The sequence below is a fragment of the Protopterus annectens genome, chromosome 7.part0, assembly GCF_019279795.1.
Source record: "Protopterus annectens isolate FY-2018-M chromosome 7.part0, PAN1.0, whole genome shotgun sequence".
Classification (NCBI taxonomy): Eukaryota; Metazoa; Chordata; order Ceratodontiformes; family Protopteridae; genus Protopterus; species Protopterus annectens.
The window spans coordinates 1,544,319,989-1,544,343,147 of record NC_056739.1 but is presented as its reverse complement, the minus strand read 5'-3'; the positions used below and the strand labels follow the sequence as shown (position 1 = coordinate 1,544,343,147).

At 43.4% G+C, this 23,159-nt stretch overlaps 1 protein-coding gene across 3 annotated transcripts in view; it reads right to left on the bottom strand.

Moving 5' to 3' along the window:
- Positions 1-23,159, bottom strand: part of RAB43 (RAB43, member RAS oncogene family) — a 298,241-nt gene that overhangs the window by 205,529 nt on the left and 69,553 nt on the right. The gene's annotated exons all lie outside the window — the stretch shown is intronic.

Genomic DNA, 23,159 nt, shown 5'->3' with positions numbered 1-23,159 from the left:
GACAGCCTCAGCCTTGGGCTGAAGACTGCATTTGACATGTTCAGGATGGGACTGCTCCCTCAGCCAGACAGGTCTTCTAATGACGGATCCTGTGGCTGCTGCCCTGCTGGAGGCTCCCAAGGCTTCATAGTCATAGTACAGTGAGTATTTAGCCACCCGAGAGCAGGAGTTGCATAGATCCATTAATTCATTTGAGAGGGCCTTTTTTCAATCCCCATCAGTTTTTGTTTCATCTGATCAAGTGGAACCACCAGCTAGTAATCCACAGGCAATGTATTGTAAAAACACACTCTGAAGTTTTGTCTCCAAAAGCCTTCAAAGAGTATAATATTCACAAAGAATAACCTGCCTATATACACCCTTCAATTAAACAATTAAATACAATTAATCAAGTTCATTAAAATTTTAAACAAAAAATCTCCAATTAATTTCACATTAATTTTGCATAGGTGAAACAAAGAGACCATTTAAAATTAGGCTATTAGAACATATTAGGGATATAGTCAAAAACAGAAAAGAAAGCACAACAGCAGTACACTTTAATAAATTTCATAATGGTAATACTGATGGTTTGAGGGGGTACTATTTTGGAACAAATTGATGTAAATTGTGATGAAAGTGATTTAAAAAATAAATTGCTTTTTAAAGAATCAATATATATTTTAAAGTTTGGCACTTTGTCCCCTAAGGGGATAAATAATGAAATTAATTGGAGATTTTTTGTTTACTCAACTTTCTTTCCAAACCTGTCTAAGGCTCTGCTTTCCTTGTCTGTACGCAAATAATTTTTGGAAGAGCTAGCTTTTGTTCCCTTAGGCCCTTGAGTCAGCATTTTAGGATCTGCAACAGGGTTCTTAAAAAAGGTGTTTGTGGGAATCTAGAACACTGTAAAATCTATCAGGTTTTTAAGTGACAGGGGGAAGACAATCTGGTTGTAAAGAGAAATCCAGGAAGACATTGTCTACCACCTCTAAGATTGGAGGAATGACAAGGGGTTTATGCTTAGGGTGGGAGATTTAGGAATTCCCTAATTCTACTCTTAGGTTGGGGGTAGTCCTGAGTTTCCCATTTGAAGTGCTCCCTCAGGATATGCAATGTTTCCCCAAAGGAAATATCCTTGGTGGGGGGGGGGGGTCTGAAGCAAGGTTCTCCTCAGAGCCAGAATCCCTAACAGGAAGCAATAGATGCACCTTCCTAGAAGGTGGATTTATCAAGATCAAAATCATCCTCAAAGTCAAGAGTCAGAAAACTCCTGTGGTAGGTTATCCCTCTTTCTTTAACCACGGGATGCTTCAGGGGAGTGAGACATCTGGATATGACCAAGAAAATCAAATCCTCAGACAACCTCATTAGGTCTAGTTGGTAGGCCTAGGCTGAAGTAAAGTGGTTGCAACTTTTTTTTTGGTAGCAGCCTTAGTTTTGGCTTAAGGCCATACTCAGCACTAGTACCATGAAGAACAACTGACTCCCGCAAGCGGTAAGCTGAGGTGATCTCCTGAAGATGAAAAGCCATCATCGGTTTTTGAGCAGTTTTCAGATGCCAAAGGTGTCAGAGTGGCCCTGGACCCAAACAATGAGCTAAATCCTTCAGCTTGTAAGGAAGTAGAGGGACCTGGAGGCATATTAGACTCTGAATGGGTCTTGATAGAGACCTCTGTTACCACCTAAGTCGACTAAGCGGGCTAGAAAGATGCCTCACCATCTTTGACAATCACAAAGCTAGGAGGACTAAGACGCATCATCTGAGGCCCTAAATCTGTAGTGCTTTTCCTTTTTCCATCTATGGAGATCTACTTCAGATCGACTCGTGAATGACATGGTACCCAAATGCCCCGATGACTCAATAAAATGTACAGCTAGAATCTCAGCCCTATGCTCGATAGTTCTGTTATTAAAGCAAGCACAAAACCGACAAGTTACGAATGTCATGTTCAGGACCCAAACAAGTCACACAATAAGAATGAAACAGTTATTAACTTTCTCCGACATTAGTCAAAAAGCATACCAAAAGTTGCCCAGTGGAGTATTTAGCTTTAGACATCATCTTTCTCTGCTGTGGACGACCAACACGCTGACTTGTACTCTGCTTAGGATTCAAAGGGGATCCAGTATCTGACAGCCTGGGATGAAATGATTGACAAGCCACGATACTTTGCCAGAGATTGCCTGCATCTGTCTCCCTCGGGCTTCAGGCTCTTGCCTCCCCCATAGTGCCTTTTTTAGGCAATGCTATGAGGTCAAAACTACCAAGCTATGAGGTCAAAACTACCAACATGAAAATTTCATCGAAACATAAATTAAAGGTCATGCTGTTAAACACTAGGAGTCTAAACATGAAACTGCACTTGTAAGCATTCTTAAGCCTGGAAAAAGCTGACATTTGTGCAGTCACAGAAACCTGGTTGAAAGCTGCGGCGAGCACCTCACCCATACCAGGTTACTGGGTTTATATCAGCATTTTGAATATTTAATAGTTTGAATCACTAAATATCGAAATGAAATGATCGAACTATTACATTTTCGAATGCCGATATATATAAAAAAAAAAAACAACCTAAAGGGTGTAGGCAGAGGGGCAAGCCCCCCACACCCCTCGCTACTTAAATATACCAACTCCGAGACTGCACTACATTGTAGGAAACGGAAATCTTCCCTTACAGAGATTTCCATTTAACCGTTCGATGTTCTGCACTTCTGGCATTCTCGCGTCCACAATATCGTATTCGATACTCTCGACGTTCGAGATGCTGATAGGAACCCCAGGTTATTCATCCTATCATTCATTCAGACTCCAAGCTATGGGCAGCAAAACAAAAGGAGGTGGAGTTGCAATATATATATATATATATATATATATATATATATATATATATATAGATATATATATATATATATATATATATATATATATATATATAGATATATATATACACACACACACACACACACACACACACATAAGAGACATACATAGAGACATACATACCTCTACACTGGTCAAACAGTATGATGCACAGGAAATACTGCAGGTGCAGTTAGCAATTGACACGACCCCTATTCAAATAATAACTAGCTACAGGGCTCCAAATCTGACTCAGATCCCCACTCCACCTACCTTGACCTCTTCAAATCTATCATTCAACCCTTTACCCTGATCCTGGGAGACTATCCAACCATAGACTGGAAGACATACTCAAGCCAAAACACAAATGCCTAAAGATTCCTTGATTTCATCAATGCAAATGCCTTGGACCAGTTGGTCGACATCCCCAAAAGAGGTGAAAATATCTTGGACTTGGTATTAACCAACATGAGTAACCACTGGAGTATCCATATAGTGTCATCATCCCTGGTAAGATCCGACCACAAAGCAGTCACTTTCGAAGTCACCCCCCCCCTCCACAAGCTAGGGTCAAACAAAAAAAAACTTCTCCAAAGCTGATACAACCTCCTGAAGGAAGGTATAAACAGCTTCACAGCCCCCTCTCCCTCCACAGAAACTGGCACAGGTGTCCAAACTTGCACAAAAGTACTGTATGAGCATTTACATAGCTACTGGACAGGACAAAATCATCCTCCACTTGAGTAACCCGCACGCGAGACCTCAACCTGGTCTGTGACATCAATAGGACTTGTTGGCGGGACAGATGTGTCCCAGAGACTCCTGCTTTTGTGGAATAGACTTCCTCTCCACGTAAAGCAGAGTACCTCATTAAACTTTTTTAAGTGCAACCTGGATAACTGGATGGGGAACAGAAAATACAACCCTGGGATTCCACCTATGTCCTTGATGGACAGTGGCATAGGGTGCTGACTTGTTGAAACATGGGCTAAATTCTTGGCTAGGCTTGTAAGCACCTCAGGGCTAATAGCCTAGTAACTTCCTATGATCCTATGAAAAAACTGGGGTCATAGAACCAGCCAACTCCATTTATATCCACATGTAGTGACTGTGAAGACTGGTAGAGATGTGTGAAGGCTATCAGCCTAGTCAAATAGAATTTGGTACATAATGCTATCATTTGTAAATACTGTGAAGTGTTGAACTTAAAACAATGTGGCAACATTGCCCTCTGCTGTAAAGAAAGCTAAGTCAAGCATTTCTTGTTGGTCCTTTGAAATTAAGAGAGTATGTTGTGGGGCAGCAGGTAATGGTTCTCATTCCTGTTAGACACAACAAGCTGCAAGCAGCTTGGGAGGGTCCCTACAAGGTGGTAAGAAAGGTAAGTGATGTTAACTACATGGTGGAACTGCTAGGCAGATGGCAGGGGCACAAATTGTACCATGTTAACGTGATGAAACCTTACCATGATAGGGAGGCCCTTGTGCTGAGCATTTGCAGTGGATTGCAGGCGGAGTCTGAGGGAGATCTGGGGAGTGATCTCCTCAGTGAGGCACGGGCCGACACCTCCAGTGGAAGGGGTAGCAAAGTCCCAGCAGCTATCTCCTACTCAGATTTGAGAAATCCGAGCAGTGTTGCAGGAATTTGAGGACATGTTCACTGTGAAACCAGGGTGCACCCACCTAGTGCAGCACCAGGTGGTTACAGGACCCCAAAGGCCTATTAGGCAGGCCCCCTATAGGGTGCCTGAGAGAGTCAGACAGACACTGAGGGAGGGGGTACAGGAGATGTTGGAACTAGGGGTGATTCAAGAGTCCAACAGTCCCTGGGCCTCCTCAGTGGTGGTGGTGCCAAAGAAGGATAGCAGCACCAGGTTCTGTCTGGTCTGCAGGAAATTAAACAAACAGTCACACAGAGTCGGATGCTTACCCCATGCCTAGGACAGATGAGGCCCTAGAGCAGCTGGGTGGGGCTAAGTATCTTACAACTATTGATCTTACCAAGGGTTACTGGCAGGGGGCCTTGACTCCCTGTGCTAGATAGAAGTCAGCCATCATGATTCCTTTTGGCTTGTATGAGTTCACAAAGATGCCCTTTGTGATGAAGAATGCTCCAGAAACTTTCCACAGGCTGGTAGATAATATCCTAGCAGGAGCAGGAGGGTTTGCCCTTGCTTACCTAGATGATATTGCCAACTACAGCCAATTCTGGTCAGAGCACCTTCAGCGTGTTAGGGAGGTGCTGGGCATACTACAGAGGGCAGGGTTGACCATTAAGCTGAGCAAATGTCAGGTGGGTATGAAAGAGGTCTCCTACCTAGGACATAGAGTGGGGAGTGGTAAGTTAAGGCCAGAACCTGCCAAAATGGAAGCCATTCAGGCATGGCCTGCACCGGTTACTAAAAAGCAGGTGACGGCATTTTTAGGGACAGCAGGGTACTACAGAAAGTTCGTCCCCATTTACAGTACCATAGCTGCTCTCCTCACAGACCTGACAAGAAAGAACAGGCCAGATAAGGTAGTGTGAACCCCAGCATGTGAGCAGGCATTCCAGAAGCTTAAACAAGCTTTGGGAGGACCCTCTGTGTTAGCCAGTCAAGATTACAGCAAATAATTTGTTGTGCAGGTAGATGCTTCGAACCATGGGGTGGGGGCTGTACTTAGCCAGATTTCCTTAGAGGGAGAAGAGCACCCAGTGGTTTATCTCAGTCGTAGGCTCCAACCCAGGGAGGAATGTAATGCAGCTGTAGAAAAGGAATGTCTAGCCATAGTGTGGGCACTGCAGAAACTTCAGCCTTATCTGTATGGAAGAACCCTCTAACATGGTTAAACAGAGCCAGTCAGCAAAATGCCAAGTTGCTAAGACAGAGCCTGGGGTTGCAAGCTTATGATATGTCAATGCAGCACCACAGTAGGAGTAGCAACGCCAATGCAGATGGGCTCTCAAGACAGGAAATGGGGTAGGTATACTCAGATAGATCTAACCCTCTCAAGCAGCGTTTCTCAAGGGACACTTGAAAAACTAACTTGAAAAACTAGCTTGAGTTCTCTGGGCGGCGGGGGAGAATGTGAAGACTGGTAGAGATGGGTGAAGGCTGCCAGTCTAGTCAAATAGAATTTGGTACATAATTCTATCATTTGTAAATACTGTGAAGTGTTGAACTTAAAACAATATGGCAACATAGCTTTCTTTACAGCAGAGGGCGAAGTCAAGCATTTCTTGTTGGTCCTTTGAAATTAAAATTATTTCATCACTGCCTTTGATCTTTACAAGTCAGCTCCAGTCCGGCTAGATGAAGGCTTCCTGGCTATTATTTTAAGGCTAAAGTTAATTACCAGAATTTACATGTGGAATGTCCTTTATTGCTCAAAGTGTAAAATAATGTAAATGCAGTTTCTGTCAGCCTGGGAACACCAGGAAAGTGTAAAAGATTATGTAATGTTTATCAGAACTGCAATAGCAATTTAAACAGTGAGAACTGATATCCAACTCAGCACTGCCTTATGCTCTCTTTATGTAAGCAGCATGTTAGAACTGTGTTTCCTCCTAGAAGTAGCCAGGAATTATAAAGATTAGACAAAGTGTTTTTCTGTGATGTTAGAACTGTACTACTGATTTATTTTAAGTATTTATGTATGATCTCTGAACTCTCTTAACTAGCACTGACTGTGTAGTAGAAATTATTGTCTTGTGGTTTTAATTATTTATTAAATATTTTAAAACCTTTTAACTGTGGCTAGTCTGTGTAGAGATAAGTTAAGCTCTAGAGTACTTTGCATATTTATAGAGTTTATTGTACAAAGCCACTCTAATAAGCCTTGACTGATTAGTCACATTTTCCACTTGGATAATAATATTGCACAGTAATAATTGGACACTCTTTTAAGGGCCTTTGGGTAGCTGATAATATTAGTATAGTCTGGGTAAAAGGGACAAAGCTGCAGAACCTGTGCTAGCCTTCCCCAGGAGTGTCTGTGTGGTTGTATAAACTTATCTCAAAGTGTGTGTGTCAGCTAACTGGGTAGGGACACGAAGCACTGGTTGGACAGAGAGGGTGCTGGAGATTTTAGCTTGCTCAGCTAGGCTGAGATCTGGACCCTATAGCTGTGACAGTGGGGAGTCTTATTGGGGACCTGGAGAGCAAGGGTGCAACCAGGCCTGGACTGACTGTGATCTCTGTGTGCTCTTAAGGGAAATTGCACTTTACTGTGTGTATTTGTTATCCTTGCCTCATATATGAGATGCCCTCTCTGGTGTTAGCAGTGAGGACTGAGGCTCCTTGATTGCTGGGCCAGGGCATGGGTGTCACAGTGACTCAGGTAGGGCATCTGTTGGCTTCAGGAGGAGGAGGGGATATATTCTCTGGCAGTCGGGCTAGCCAAGGGCATCCACAGCAGGAAATCCCACAAGTCAGGACTGCAACAGTGAAACACAAAGAACATCTCACATTTGAACTCCCACGGACTAAACTCCCCACTCAAAATCTGAAGAGTCCATCTGAACAGATTGGACAGAGGCCAAAATATATAAAGGAGGTCCTGGATTCAGGACAGCTGATCCCAGCACCACTGCAGTTCTTGTTTCACAAATCTCAGTACTGGTATGTGGAAATCCAATGGATGAAGGTGCTGGGTCCAACAATTTTTTTAATTATCACTGAATACTTCTTATGTGTAGTCTGGCTAGTGGTATCATGAAGATTATTGATGCCATGTGGCCTACAATTCTGAGGGACTCTCTTGCTGATGCCAAGTTTAGGAGACAGAAATCCAAGAAAGTGCCCTGATAAGTCAGAACTTTGTCTTCTAGCAGGAAGGCCATCCTTTTTTTACTGTGTCTATCCACAACCCAAGAAAACAATTTATTGAGGGGGTGTGAGGAAGAACTTTTGTAAGTTCAATTAGAAGTCCAGGTGGAAAAGAAAGAATGCGACCCGTCTAATGACTCCAAGCATTTGGATACAGAATCTGCACAAGTTTGCAAGTCATCTAAATAAAGAAAAATGTGGATGCACAGGGCTCTGGAATGGGCAACCACTGTGGCCAGACACTTTATAATACTTGAGATGCAGTAGATATAGCCCAAATGGTAATGCAGAAAATTGAAAATGTACGCCAAACAAAACAAATCTCAAAAATTTTCTGAAATTGGGAGCAAATGGAATATGATAAGAGGCCTGGAGAGCTAGATCATCATGAAACAGTGGTCTGGAAGCAATGTTAACACCATCTGTAATGTGAACATTTTGAATTTCTGTACTTTTTTGCAAAGGTAATTAGAAATGAAATCTAGGGCAAGTCTTCAAGAGTGCTCATTTTTCTCGGTACCAAAAAGATTCCGGAGTAGATTCCTTAGCCTTTTCGTATTGCAGGCATTGGATCTATGACCCCTGCTTCTACCATGTGATGAAGCACTGCAGGAAACAGCTCAGTGTAGACTGGTGGGTGTGGGGGAATTCCCCTGAAAGGGGAAGGATTTTCTATCCACTGCCAAGTGTATCCGCTCTTATTCTCAGAACTCATTTGTTTGATACTACTTGAAGCCAGGTTGCAGTCTTGACAAGAGAATTGGGGAAGGAGGAAAAGAGGGAAGGGAAGGTGAGGGGCTAGGGTTGCTCTTTGACTCAGCACAGTCAGCCCTTTGCAGAAGGCTAAGCCGTTTTCAGAAAATAATCCCTCTTGTTTGGTTTCGAAGAATTATCCTCCTGCAGTTTCCTGTTGGACCCCTGGCTTTTGTTTGGCTGGGATTTTTGATTGTTCTACCCCTTAAAGGAAGATACCTTGTTTGAGAACAACTTGTATATGTGAAACATCCTAGTTCCATCCTACTGTTTGAATATCAACAGAGGGCCCAAACACCGGTCCAGAATTTAAAGGTGCATTCAGTTTTCTGCCTCTAAATCATCAGAGAAGTTCTGATTATGTAACCAAGCATACCATCTTAATACAGCAAAAGAAGGAATATTTCATGAGACTGTATCAACACATTCAAACACACCACTCAGAGCATGTTTCAAAACCTGAGTCAGTTAGAAACAATTTCATTCATAGAAGACTTTTGCAAAATAATCCAAACTGTACATATATACTGTAAAATACATTTTCACATATAGCCTTTATAATTTAACATTCTAAAGGCTAGATTACTAGAAAAAGACATAGTTTTGCCTTGAAGATCTAACCATTTCTACCTTTATCAGGGGGCACTGGATTAGATGACACCAGGGACATTCTATTTGAGAAGGCAGCTGGAGAGACAGCAGCTAGGTCAGCAGTCAAATGAGAAAGAGACCTGTCATATCAGAAGTGGCTGTATTTTTCTTAGCTTTTTATGGGCTGCTGGAAGAAGTACTGGTGTCCTGCAGGCAGCTTTATAAACATCTTCCAAGGCTAATAAGACAGGAGGGATAGCCACAGAACTGGGCATCTCGTCCTCTATAAGGTCATATACCCTGTCTAGCTCTGGGGTAGTTCCCAACTGTGCAAAAGGAAAAACATCACTAAATCTAACAACCATCTGAGGAAAAGTGAACACTTGTTTAGACTTAAAGCTTAAGCTCGTTTTCCAAAGAATCAGAGTTCCTGGATTCAGTGTCTACAAGGAAATCACCACTGCCATCATCAGGTTCCTCATCATTCTCTGAAACAGAAACATCCCTACCCAGACTAGCACTAGAGTCATGGATGGGAACATAACCACCAGAATTAACTGCCCGCAGAACACTCTTAGCAAGGAAACCATATCAACCATATAACAACTACAATCAGATTATTAGCTTTATGATGAAGCTTCTGTTTCTTTTTTCTTGTGGACTTTGCTACTTGATAAAATATCTGGGGACAGAGCATTCTGGTATGGGGTCTCTTAACTCGGACAACTCCTGCACCTAAAGGGTTTGGTTCTCCCATACCTATGTCATGCAATGGAACATCCCCAAAGGATGTGCCTAAGCTCCGATTCATAGTGACCAGCAAAGTTACACTACAGGCAGATGGGGCAAAAGGTAAGTGGTCTGCAGGCCCCAACAGAATCAATAACCATAGGCGGAGGCATATTTTATTTTGTTTTTCTGTTTAGGTCCAACCAGATTTGATAGGGAGTACCACAGTTAGGATCCATCAAGTGAGGAGACAGAAAATCAGCCAGAATAATAAACTGACAGTACTGGATAACATATCACAATAACCACAAAGTTTCTAGTAATAAGTATGTCCACACACAACTAAACACTGCCAAATTGTGCTATTATTGCATAAAAACAGTTTGAAAAGTGCTCATAATTCACTTACAACTGATAGAAGTTAAAGAATTTCCAGTACACAAAGTCTAAACACTAAAGGAACCGATGCACCAAATCAGATGTAAAAATTAGCTCCATGAAAAATCCATAAAATAACATTCAATACCAATTTAATCTTTATTTTCTTGTCAGAGAGAGTAAAATCTCCAAATTGCACTCAAATAACTTCATTTGCAGAATCATACATATAATAAATAATGTATAAATGCTGAAAACATCCAAGTTTTGCAATATGTTCCTGTCAAAATACGAAAATAAAGCAGAGTAACAATAATAATGACATATATTTAAAAGTGCATACACACTGTACATGAGAGAAATACTGATTTCCTTAGAAACAGCAAAAACAAACATCTGTCAAATATAGAAGCCAGTTAAATATTACTACAAGCAGAAATTCCCACAGAAATTACTGTAAACACTGTTAGAAATAAAATGCAAAAATAGACATTTAAAAAAACATACAAATTGAATGATAATTCTCAGATCTGCTCAGAGTTAGTGCAGAATGGCACAAAATACACTGAACCGACCAAACATCCTAGCAGACAGGTTCAGTGCAAACTTCACCCCCCTCTCATACCCAAAAGGGCCCATAACTATACCAGAAGAATGTAGTGCCCCTGAAATCACAGACACTCAGGTTAAAACAGCCCTCTCCAAGGCCAAAAACACAGCATCAATGGGACCGGACGGTGTCCCAGGTTGCGTCCTACATGAGCTCAAAGATGGACCAACTCCTCACCTAAACACACACAGAGTGGTGCACAGCAACAGTTATTCCGCTCCACAAAGGTGGAGCCACAACGGACCCCCGGGAACTATCTAACTAATTATATAAGCCTGACTAGCTTGGTCTGCAAAGCTATGGAGCACATCATCAAGGATCTCATTAACAGAGACACTGGACCCTACCTAATTCGGCTTTGTTAAGGGCACATCATGCCTCCTAAATCTGGTGGACTTCTTTGAGACAGTTACCAAGTCTATAGACGAGGGAAAGGTGGTCCACACAGCCTGCCTAGACCTCGCAAAGGTCTTCAACACCATTCTCCACTCAGGTATTATAGACAAGCTCACCAGCCTGAACATAAACCCCTACGTTACGAGATGGGTTGCCAACTGGCTCATGGACAGAACCCACATGGTACGAGTTGCAGGAGCTAGGTCTGACTCTAAACCGGTTACAAGTGGCGCCCCCCAGGTCTCAGTCCTAGGACCCCTCCTGTTCGGCATATACTTCTCAGAGGTACAGGCAAGCACAGGAGGACTATGGCTGACCAAGTTCACAGACCACTGCAAACTAGGGGCTATTAACCGACTCTCTGGCTGACACAGACATCCTCCAAAAGGGTCTCACCGAGACAGATACCTGGTGTCAAAACCATGGCCTCAAGCTAAATGCCAAAAAGTGCACAGTCACCACCTTTGGAAAAAAAGTACCCACAAACTACCACATAGGCGGTAGCCCCCTAAATACGGAAGATATAATAAGGGATCTGGGGACCCAAGTAGATAGTAGTAACCTCTCCTTTGATAATCACATTGCCAAAGTGGTTAGAAAATCCTTCTATGTGGCCCACCTAATCACAAAAGGGTTTACATTCAGATTGAAAGAGGTCATTGGGCCCCTCTACACATCACTCATCAGACCCATCATAGAGTACAATGACCCATTTGAGATGTACCTTACAAGACACCTGCAACAAGTGGAAAGACCACAGAAGTTCCTCACCAAGAGGATCACTGGCCTCACGCAGATGCCCTATGCAGCTCGACTGAAGAAACTCCAGCTATAGTCAGTTGCATACCGCCTACTCATAGGTGATCTTTGCCTGACATACAAGGCCATGTCCAACCCAGAATTGATGGACATGCTCCACCTAAAGAAAACCATATCCCCTCAAGCCACAAGCTCCAGGGATCTAAATCTCACCACAACAATAAATAGGACGTGCTGGAGGGATCGGTTCCTGTCCCAGAGACTTACCATGCTCTGGAACAAGATTCCAATCTATATTAGGCAGAGCTCTTCGCTAACCCTCTTCAAGAGAAACCTTGACGAGTTGATGAGAAACAGAAAGTTTACCCCAGGGATCACTTCAATGGCTCTGTTGGACAGAGGCACAGGGAACTAATCTAAGGGGTCGGCGAAAGCCAACACATTCCAGCTAGGCTTATAAATGCCTTTGGGCAGATAGCCTAGTACCTACCTATGAAACTATAATAATAAATCTAATAATAAAATGAGTAGAACGGGATTCCCAAATGGGTCTTATCTAAGCAGTAAGCCTAAACAAATCACAAATCAGTACTGGATCCTGTAAAGAATCAGAGGATTTTGTTCTCTGGATGGCAGAAAAAGAATGAACACTTACTTTCTGTGACTGCTGCAGGCTTTCCTCTCAGGATATGCTCAGCCAATCAACTGTCACAAGAAGAGAGAGAGGGGGGGAGTCTGAGCTTTTGAAAGCTGGCCAGTACTGAGTTACCATGGTTGATAACCCAAAATGCCATTGAGGCAATACTTAACTTAATTTCATATAATCAGATATGGTGTCCAAAACTGGCTAAAAGTCCCAAAATTATCAAGTACTATAAACTACCAGAATGACTAATAAGAAGTTATGTACTTACCATAACGTTCCATGTGAGTTGTTCTTCTCGCCTTCATTATTACTGATGGGTTTGGAACCGATCATCGGCTCTGAGTCAGCCAATTTGCAAAGCTCGAGGCCAAAGCCCTATCCCACAATGCACCACTACATTCCCCAGATCTTGTTTGCTGCCAACTAGAGTAAAACCTGCCCCAGATTTCAAGGAAATCACACAGTCCAGTGTGAAAGGAAACTCCTCAGGAAAACCAAAACCACAATGGTACCTCTCAACTTCCAGACAGGAAGGCGGTAGGTGGGGGGGTCATAATAATGAAGGCGAGAAGAACAACTCACATGGAACATTATAGTAAGTACATAACTTCTTAATGTGAAGTTGTTCAATCTCGCCTTCATTCTTACTGATGGGTAGCATCCCTAGCACCACAATCGTGGGTGGCTCACGGGAGTACCTGTTGCAGGACAGTAGACCCAAATGAAGCTCTGTCCCTAGAAGCCTTGTCCATGTTGTAATGAGATAAAAAGGTATGTGGATTTGACCAGGTGGCAGCTGCACAAATTGAATCAATAGGTAACCTGGTCAAGAAGGCTGCAGAAGTAGAAACCGCTCTTGTAGAATGAGCCTTGACTTTGTTATGTAATGCAATACCTGCTTCACTGTAGATAAAGGAAATACAATCAGAGAGCCATTTCGACAAGGTAGTTTTGGAGACAGGTGCACCTTTTTAGAATCCAAGGAGACAAACAGTTGATCAGCCCTTCTGAGATCTTTTGTCCTGTCCAAATAGAAGCAAGTTGTCAATGGACGTCAAGTTTGTGAAGAATATATTCCAACTGGTTTGAATGATTAGGAAAGAAAACAGATGACTCAATTGTTTGATTTAGTGTGAATTCTGAACATACTTTTGGTAGGAACGATGGATTCGTCCTGAGGGAAACCCTATCTTTATGAAATATTAGGTAAGGTGGCTTAATGGAAAGGGCTTGCAACTCCGAAATTCTGCGTGTTGATGTAATAGCCACCAAGAAAATGGTCTTCAAGAAAGATGCTTCATATCACAAAAAGAGGCAGGTTCAAAGGGCAGAAGAATAATTTTGGACAGGATTAGATTTAAGTTCCAGAGAGTAGTAGGAGATCTGATCGGTGGTTTTAAGTGCATCGTACCTTTCAAAAAAGCCTAGCCAGCTTATGAGACATGATAGCATTTTCGGATGCATCTAAATAAAATTTAGAAATAGCAGCCAGTTGGACTCAAATGGTTGCTGCTGCAGCTCCTTCACTGAACAGTTTTGTTAGGAATTCCAATATATCTGTGATGGACGCCAGGAAAGGGTCAATGTTATTCTGCTGTGCCCAGATGGAAAACCTTTTCCACTTACTGAGGTAAAGTTTTCTAGTTGAAGATTTGTGAGAAGACAATAGGATATGCCGTGCTTCTTCTGATAAATTCTGGAACCTGGCTATTCTGGGAATTGGAGCAGCCAAGCTGTGAAGAGAGGGATGAAGAGCTCCTGACGAGTGGGTCAACAGATCCGGCACTGGGTCCAGGATCCAAGGCTCCTCTAGCAGATGAGGCTTCAGGAAGGGGAACCAAATTTGACAAGGCCAATATGGGGCAATTAAGATAAGAGTCCTGCCCAGAAAGCTGGCTTTCTGCAATACTTTGGGAATTGGAGGAAAGGGAGGAAAAGCATATATAAGTCCCGGAGGCCAATCGTGGACAAGTGCGTCCCTCGGGGATTGTCCCTGTTGAGGGATCAGGGAAAAGTAGTTGCTGCACTTGGCGTTTGTGGGGGTGGTAAAAAGGTTGCAGCAAGGCTGGCCCCATCTGCAGAAAATCATTTCCGCTATTTCATTCTTGAGAGAGCACTCGTGAGGTAGCAGAACAGCACTGCTGAGTCTGTCCACTATTACGTTGGATTTCCCCGGAATGTACATTGCTATCAGAAAATGCTAGGTGGACTCTGCCCATTTCCATAATCTTAGAGACTCTCGACACAGGGGGTAAGATTTGGTTCCTCCTTGTTTGTTTATGTACCAGACTACGGACATGTTGTCCGACTGGACTGCAATTCTGTCTAAGGGAAGAAAGTCTTGAAAGGCCTGCAATGATAAAAGAACCACTCTCATCTCCAAGACGTTTATGTGCAAATGAGCCTGGTGAGCCTGCCAAGTACCTTGGGCTGTCCGTCCCTGATAGTGCCCCCCTCACCGGATCAGGGAGGTGTCTGTGGTTACTGTTGCAACTGGAGTTGGGAGAACAAATGGATGGCCCACAGTCACCATCTCTGACATTAGCCACCAACGAAGGTCATCCTTGCAAGAGTTGGTAATCAGAACTGGGTGATTCATCGGTAAGTCCTGAAACGTCCACTGTGTGAATAGCGGCCACTGAAGAATACGCATGTGAGATCTCACAAGGGGTATTGCAACAATCGCTGTTGCCATAGTGCCGAGCAGTTTGAGGATCTGTGATGCTGGTGCTTTTTGTTTTGACAGGAGATCCACAATTTGTTGTTGAAGGATAATCACTCGTTCGGGAGGGAGCTTCAGGGACATGCTGACCGTGTCTAAGTCTGCTCCTAAAAAAAGACTGTACGCTGCGATGGCAATAAAGCAGACTTTTCTGAATTTATCGTAATAACCAGCTGTAAGGATAGATCTATGGTAGTGTCCCTTGCCCGAATAAGCTGATGCCTGGTGGGGGCGGAAAGGGGCCAGTCGTCCAAGTAAGAAAACACCCGGATTCCTGAATGTCTCAAGTGAGCCATGACCACTGCCATGCATTTGGTGAACATGCTGGGGGCTGTAGTGAGACCAAAGGAAATGACTGGCTCCCAGCCGGAAGTGCAGATGACTCCTGGACGCATCCTGGAGATCTATAGAGCACATCCAATTGTCCTTCCCTAAGAACGGGAGAATGGACTGAAGCGTGACCATCTGGAACTTCGTCTTCACCACATATTTGTTGAGTCTGCTGAGGTCCAGAATAGGTCTCCAGTCCCCTGTCTTCTTTGGTACCAAAAAGAACCTTGAGTAAGTTCCGGATCCTTGCTGGTCTGCTGGGACTGGCTGGATTACTCTTTTTTGCAATAATTTCTGGACCTCTACAGATGCTAAATCCCGTAGACTGGGTGGAACTTCTGGGATTCCTTTTGTTGGTCTGGGCTGTAAGAGAAGGGGAATGGAATATCCTCTAGATATAACGTTTTGTACTCATCGGTCTTCAGCGATATTTAGCCAGGCGCCTAGGTACAAAGACAAACGTCTCCCAACTGTCTCCAGAGCAGGACAGTCGGGCCTCCTTTCAGGAGTGCTGATAGGGTTTCCCAAGAAACTGATCCCCGTCTCCCTGGTTCTGCGGACCCCCTCTGCCGTGTGGGCATCATCTTAAAGCATTGCCTCCTCCTCTGCCCCTGGAAGAGGCTTCACCTTGTGAGTTCAGAAAGGCTCCTTGGGTCTTATGGAACCACATTTTCCTACCCCGTTGACCTTTGGAATAAGGTCTAGTAGGGGTAGAAAAACGGATTCCAATGGCAGATAGAGTCTTACCATCTTGCTCACATCTGGCGAGGGTCTCTTTTGGTCCAAATAAGGAGGAACCATTGAAGAGGGCATTCACAAACGAAGACTTAAAAGGTTCCGCAAAGAACATAAGCACATCCAGGAATGTCTTCACAAAGCAATTCCTGTACCAGCAGCCCTACTCATTCCATCAGCTGCGCAAGACACAAGGTGCATGGAAGAGTTTACGATGAAGTTGAGGGTAGCGAGGTGAGACATCACCTTGTCCACCACAGAGTTAGCTACTGCACCCTGGAGAGCATCTCCAAGCTCCTTGAGGAGATCTCTCTGAAGTCTTGTGAAGTGGGTTAGGTAGTTCAATGACTGAAGGGCAAAGGTTGCAGAACTGAACATGTGCTTCCCGTATCTGTCCATTATCCTAGACTCTCTATTAGGAGGATGGACAGATGTAGAAGTCTAAGACATCTCTCTTTTAGTGGTTGCCACCACCACCATGGCATCAACGGGTATGGGTTTAGATAAGAAGGACTTATCTTGGGGTGTTGAAATGTATTTGTTGGGCCTTCTAGGAACAGGCTCCATAGAATCTGGTGACTCCCATGCCCTTCGAGGCAAAAAATCCATCAACTCATCGAAGGGCGGAGACACCCAAGAGGTGGAGGGTCGGGACCTGAAAGCCTTAAGAGCACCGATTCGTCCTCGGTAGAGTTTAGGGGCTGCCAGTCTCCCCTCTGCTTAAGGATCTCAAGGATATCCTCGAAGGAAATATCCTCAGAGGGCGAACTTGGGGACCCTTCCGAATCCTCCAAATCGGTGTCCGACATGATGGATTCCTGAGGGGAATCTAGATGTCTCCTCTTCCAATCTCTTCCGAGGAACCACCTCAGTGGGAATCTCTGGGGGGGGTCTCGGAAGAGCAGGGTTCCCCCAAAGAGGGCATCCTGAGACTCTGGGTTCCTACACTTATGGTGAACCTGTGGTAGCAGAGAAGAAGCAGGCGCCTTTCGGGAGGAGGTGGCCATATCAGAGGTTGTGGAAGTCCGGGGGGACAAAGCCCTCCTCATGGCAATGAAGGCCCCTTGGCTCCGATGAGAAGAAGCCTCGGGTCCGAAGACACCTAAGAGTCCTGCCGCACCAGAACCGCCGGCTCTGAGCCCGAGGTAGGAGGCAAACTCATCCATGCCAAAGCCCCAAGAGGAAGAGTCTGAACCGACAAATCAGTTCGACTCCCCCCCCTGGAACAGACAGGAGAGTGTTGGATCCCAGATTCCACTGCCGGAGCAGAGGATATCACGGTGGTCGGTACCAACAGGTCAAAAGTGAGTGTCGGTACTGACGGTTCCATCAATGACTGAATGGCCTCCTCCAGCTCCAATGTCTTGAATCGAATTGGAGGAGGAGTAATAACAACAGGAGAGGACTTTGTCGGTTCCGAAGCTGCTAGAGTCGAAACCGACAGAATTTTAGCAAGCGCCAGATCCTATAAAAGTCTCCGCACCACTCGGTCCACGTCCGAATCGGAAAGTCTAGAAGCCCGAGGGGAGACCACCGATGGAGTCGGTAAACCCAGAATCGGGGATCTCAAAGTAGGAGATACCGGTTCCAAGACTGGGGACAGACTCCTACCAGCAACCTGAACGGTCGGATCTGATGGCACTGGAGCAGAGACCATAGCCTTTTTAGACGTTTTCAGAACCAAAGAGCCCTTCGGAGCCGAACTAGATGAAGAGGCTGGAGAGGAGGGTTTTGGTTGACCCGGAGCAGAATCCAAGTCTGAATGGAAAGGAGACTTAATTAAACCCCACTCCACTAGCTTAAGCTTCCTTTCAGCTAACACTCTAGAGCTGAACCCATGACAAATGGAACAAACCTCCTGTAAATGTGCTTCATCCAAGCAGTACACACGTGTAGAATGGCCATCTGTAATCAACATTTTCTGACTACATTTGGGGCAACCTGATTTAGCCTTTTCAGACATTGTAAGACAGCCAAGTACAAAACAACTAGTTCAAAGAAAAACTAAGCCTAACCGGCTAACAGTATACAAAGGCAGCTATGAAACTTCTAAAACTGTAATAGAAAATGCCTAAAACTAACAGAAAATGCCTAACAGGCTAAGGAAACAAAAAACAGCCAAAAAACGGCCAAGAGCCTAACTGGCTAACAAACAGAAAATTGCAGAAAACTGCAAATGCCTAACTCGGCTTGGGATAGAGCAATAAAGCCAAACTGATAACATGAATAAACAGGGCCAAACCCAAAACTACAGAGAGAGAGAGCTATCCAAAAGGATATAAATCCGAAAAGCGGATAACCAGAACAAAACATAATACTATTAAGACCTAACTTATGCAATAAAAGTGGAAATTATTAGACAATTTTTAAAATAAATTGAAAAGTTCCCTCTCCAACAGCCAAGAGCTGTAGAGAACACCCGATCAGTTGCAGCAGCAAACTAGATCTAGGGAATGTAGTGGTGCATTATGGGATATGGCTTTGGCCTTGAGCTGTTTGAGACCTCGAGCTTTGCAAATTGGCCGACAGAGCCGATGATCGTTCTGAACCCATCAGTAAGAATGAAGGCGAGATTGAACAACTTCACATTTATTGATTCTCCAGTCCAGTTTAGGTAGTACTTCAGCCTTGGCTAAACTTTACAATTTAAAATTCAACATTCACAAATGTGCAATTATGCAGACTGATTGTTGTGAAAAATGCTTTTCTTGTGCTACTGATGCTACTGAATACCAGGAATTACTTCTTCAGACCATTCTTCTGTTGCTCATCTGAAGGCGGTATACAAGAAGACTTATTCAGTCTTATACTTGATGCACAGATCAGTAAGTTTGAGATCAGCTGAGGTTTTGTTTACACACTTTACAATTCATTAGTGAGACCAATTAATGAATATGGGACCTCTTTTTGTCTGCATACTACAGCAAATGTATAGTAACTGGAGCACATAACAATGGTTATTTACTAGGATGCTTATTCAAGTAAGGCACTATGAGTCTGCGTGGAACATAATCCTTATTTCAGTTAGCCGCAGGTTAGTGAGGGATAACCTCAAATTGCCAATAAGCCTTTCAGTAATGATAACTTTAACTTTCTTGATCACTAGTAAAGTTCAGTTGTATAAGTAAACTTACTATAACAGTAGATGTTTGAATAATCACTGCTGCAGTAACATTAGCTATACGGGTTATATCAAACCAAGAATATAACAGCTGGACAGCTTCCAAAGCTTCAGAGCACCTTTCATGCAACCAGACTGTCTGGCAGCTCAAGCTGAGCTGACTAAAAGACAAGTTTGGGTGTCAAGCCCTCCAGAACTTTTCTACCAAAAGAGAGAGATGCTGAGCCCTGAAAGGATAATGTTAAGAAGAACAAAATATAAATACCACATCACGTCATAAAAAATCACACCAAAAAACATGGGGGATGGAGGGAGGGAGTGGCCACTACAGCAGTGATCATTCAAACATCTACTGCTATGGCATGTTTACTTATATAACTGTACTATGCTCATCATATTGATTACTGCTGCAGTAGCCTTAGCTATATTGGTAGATTATCCTAGCTTACTACATTTGGGAGATGGAAGGAGAAAAGTTCAGGTGCCCATTGAGAATGGTCCTTGTAAAACCTGATCTAGACCTACAGAAGTAATCAAGCTTATAGGACTTTGTAAATGTATGTTTAGACAACCAAGTTGCAGCTTCTAGAATCCAACCCTTTACAAAAATCCATAGATGAAACCAAGGCCCTGGAAGACTAGGCCCTGCGCCTACATGAAATAATTTTGTTGTGGTGAGTCTAACAAAAGGTAATAGCCTTAGACAACTATTTGGAAATAGTCTATTTTGACACACCTTGTCATTTCTTTTTACCCTCACAAAAATGAACAATTGATCCAAAGATCTAAAAGATTTAGATCTATCAAGATAGTACCAGAGTTGTCAGTGGACATCCAAGGTATGGAGCATCCTTTCTCTCTCACTTTTGGGTTCAGGAAAGAAAACAGGGAAATGGCCAGCTTGGCATAAAGTACTACTTTAGGCATAAAAGAAGGATTTGTTCTTAAGGAAACCTTGTCCCTGTGGAAAATGACATAGGGTTGACTCACCATAAGAGCTTGCACCTCAAAGATACCCTTTTTGCAGAGGTCAAAGCAATCAGTAAACCTGCTTTCCATGTTATGAACCTCAAGTTAGTCAGGTTAGCTGGTTCAAATGGATCAAGTGTTACCTTCTTCAACATAAAATTAAGATCCCAAGGAGGGGCCACCTTTTTTCTTGCAGGCCTCAAGAATGCATTAAAAGAGGAAGATCCATGGGTAGACATGTTGAAATGGCTGATAAATTAAACTTGACAAGTGAGAAAGGACGCAGGACAGTAACTCACGCAAACACTGTAAAACCAGAGAACTAGCCCTGAATGGGTGGTGGTTATGCTCTCAGCACTAATTATATATGATTTTTTAGTAGCAGACTTCTTTCCTCCAGTTTTATCTGCTGCACATCCTCAGTAAACAGGTGCCTAAATAGAATTAAGACCCTATCATCTAGGCTGTCAACTGAAGTTGATTACTATCAGGGTTTGTCAAACACACCTACCCTTGTGTGAGTAGATCCAGTTTGTGAATAAGCTTGTGGTAATTGCCCCTGGCCATTTTCCAAAAGAAGGAAGAACCACTACTTCCTGGGCCAGAAGGGAGTCACTGCAATGATTTTGCGGGATTCCTTCTGAATCTTCAGAAGTACTCTGCATATTGGGGAAAGGGAGGAAGGGCATACAGAAGCATTCCTGCCTAAAGAAAAGAAAAGGCATCTGTCTTTCAGGCCTTCTTGCATGGACTCCTTCAGCAGAATCTTGCCAGCTGATTGCCTCTTCTTCGAACAAAAAGATCTATTTGAGGAACTCCCCACAGATGGATAAAATCTTCCCTCAATCTAGTTCCCATTTGCAAGGGTCTGCCACTGTTCTGTTCAGCTTGTCTGTCACACAATTTTGCTCTGACGGGATGCAGAATGTCTGCAGAGTGAGATTGTGCTGTGAAGCTACATTCAAAGCTAACATGTCTAGTCTGCGGGGGGACGACCTGATTCCACCTTGCTTGTTGAAGTACCACATGTCCGTATAACAATTTGAAGACAGCGAGTAGTGACTTGAACAATAAAAGAAATTAAATTTAAAGCTGATTTTTCCTCAATAGAAGAAACTGCAGATAAAATATTCCTCATGATTTCACAATTAGAACCAACCTTAACATATGAGCCTGTCTATTCAAAACTCCGAAAATTAAAGTTGCAGAAGCATACACTTTTTCTTATACATATCAATAATCTTCTCATCATTATTAGATAGAGTAGGATTGAAATTAACTGTGTGTTTAGCAACAGCAGGATTAACTAAAGCTACAGCTGCTAGATTAGGTTTGGGAAGTCTATAAAAACTTAAAGGAGGAAATCCTATCTGCCATTTTAGGGGCAGCTGTTTGTCACAAAAAGTGCAGACAGTAATACAGTCTCCAAAACTGACAGAACTAGAGGAATGGGTGCAATTTCTGGAAATTCCTTATGTAACAACTCATAGCATTTTCTGTGAGACTGAGAAACCTCTGAACCCACTGAAAACACTGACACGGTCTAGAAAGTCTCTGAGAAAGAGAACCCCATACAGGGAGAGTTAGAGACTGAACTCTCCTCAGAGTCTGAATCAGAAACCTGAGGAGAGAATCCTGTAACTGTCCTTTCAGCCTCCTGTCCAGATCTAGAATCTCTTCAGGAAATGAGGTATCCCTCTTTCTTTTACCAGAAACTGCTTTTACAAGATGGGTCAATGACCTGAATTAAGCCCTGAGCCGGACCCAGTAAACTACTCTTGTGTAATGAAATTTGAGGAGGGGTAGATACATGCTTAGTTTTGTTTCTTTTTGACAAAAAAACTGTGACCAACAGAGTTATTAACAGCCATATCAGCTTCCCCAGGGATGGGCACAACATTGTTACAAAGGTTCCTGGAATTTATAAACTCAAATGCTATGGAACAACTAGTCACCACTCCCACAAGAGGGGAAAACATACTAGACCTGATCATTACCAACATGGGGACTCTATGCTCCATACCAGAAGTATATCCCTCATTGGTAAGATCAGACCATAAATTAATTTCACTGGATATCCACATCCCGACCCCACCCCAGCCCAGAAAACCACAATGAAAAACTTCTCAAAAGCGAACTTCACACTTCTCAAAACTGAAGTGGAATCCTTCAAGGCCCCAGGGCCAGTGGAAACTACGGCCCAAACTGCAGAATCCTATATAAACGCATTCTATGGACATCTCCAGGAATGCATGGATCATGCTATCCCAAACAAAACCGAGATCCAATCATCCAAAGGCAGGCGTCCAGTCTGGTGGACCCCAGCCATAAATAAACTGTACAACAGAAGGAGGAAGCTACTACATGATAGAGCAAAATCCCTAAAAGGGAAGGCATCTCTGATCAGTACTAGCAAAAAATTACGATCCCTCATAAAATCCTCCAAGGCCAGCTTCGAGAGAAAAATTTCACAGGACACTAAAGACAATCATAAGGCTTTTTTTCAGTTATGTTAGGAACCTGGGATGCAACTCCCACACTTGTTCTGAGTTGATTCTAAGCGACAAAAAATACATCGCCAATATCCTGGCAGACAGGTTCAGTGCAAACTTCTCCCCCCCTCCCCCCCCAAAAGAGCAAGTATCTATCCCGGCAGAGTGCAGCCTCCCAAACATCTCTGATGCTCAGGTGAAGGCCGCCCTCTCCAAAGCAAAAAACACTGCTTCCATGGGACCAGATGGCGTCCCGGGTTGCATCCTACACGAACTCCA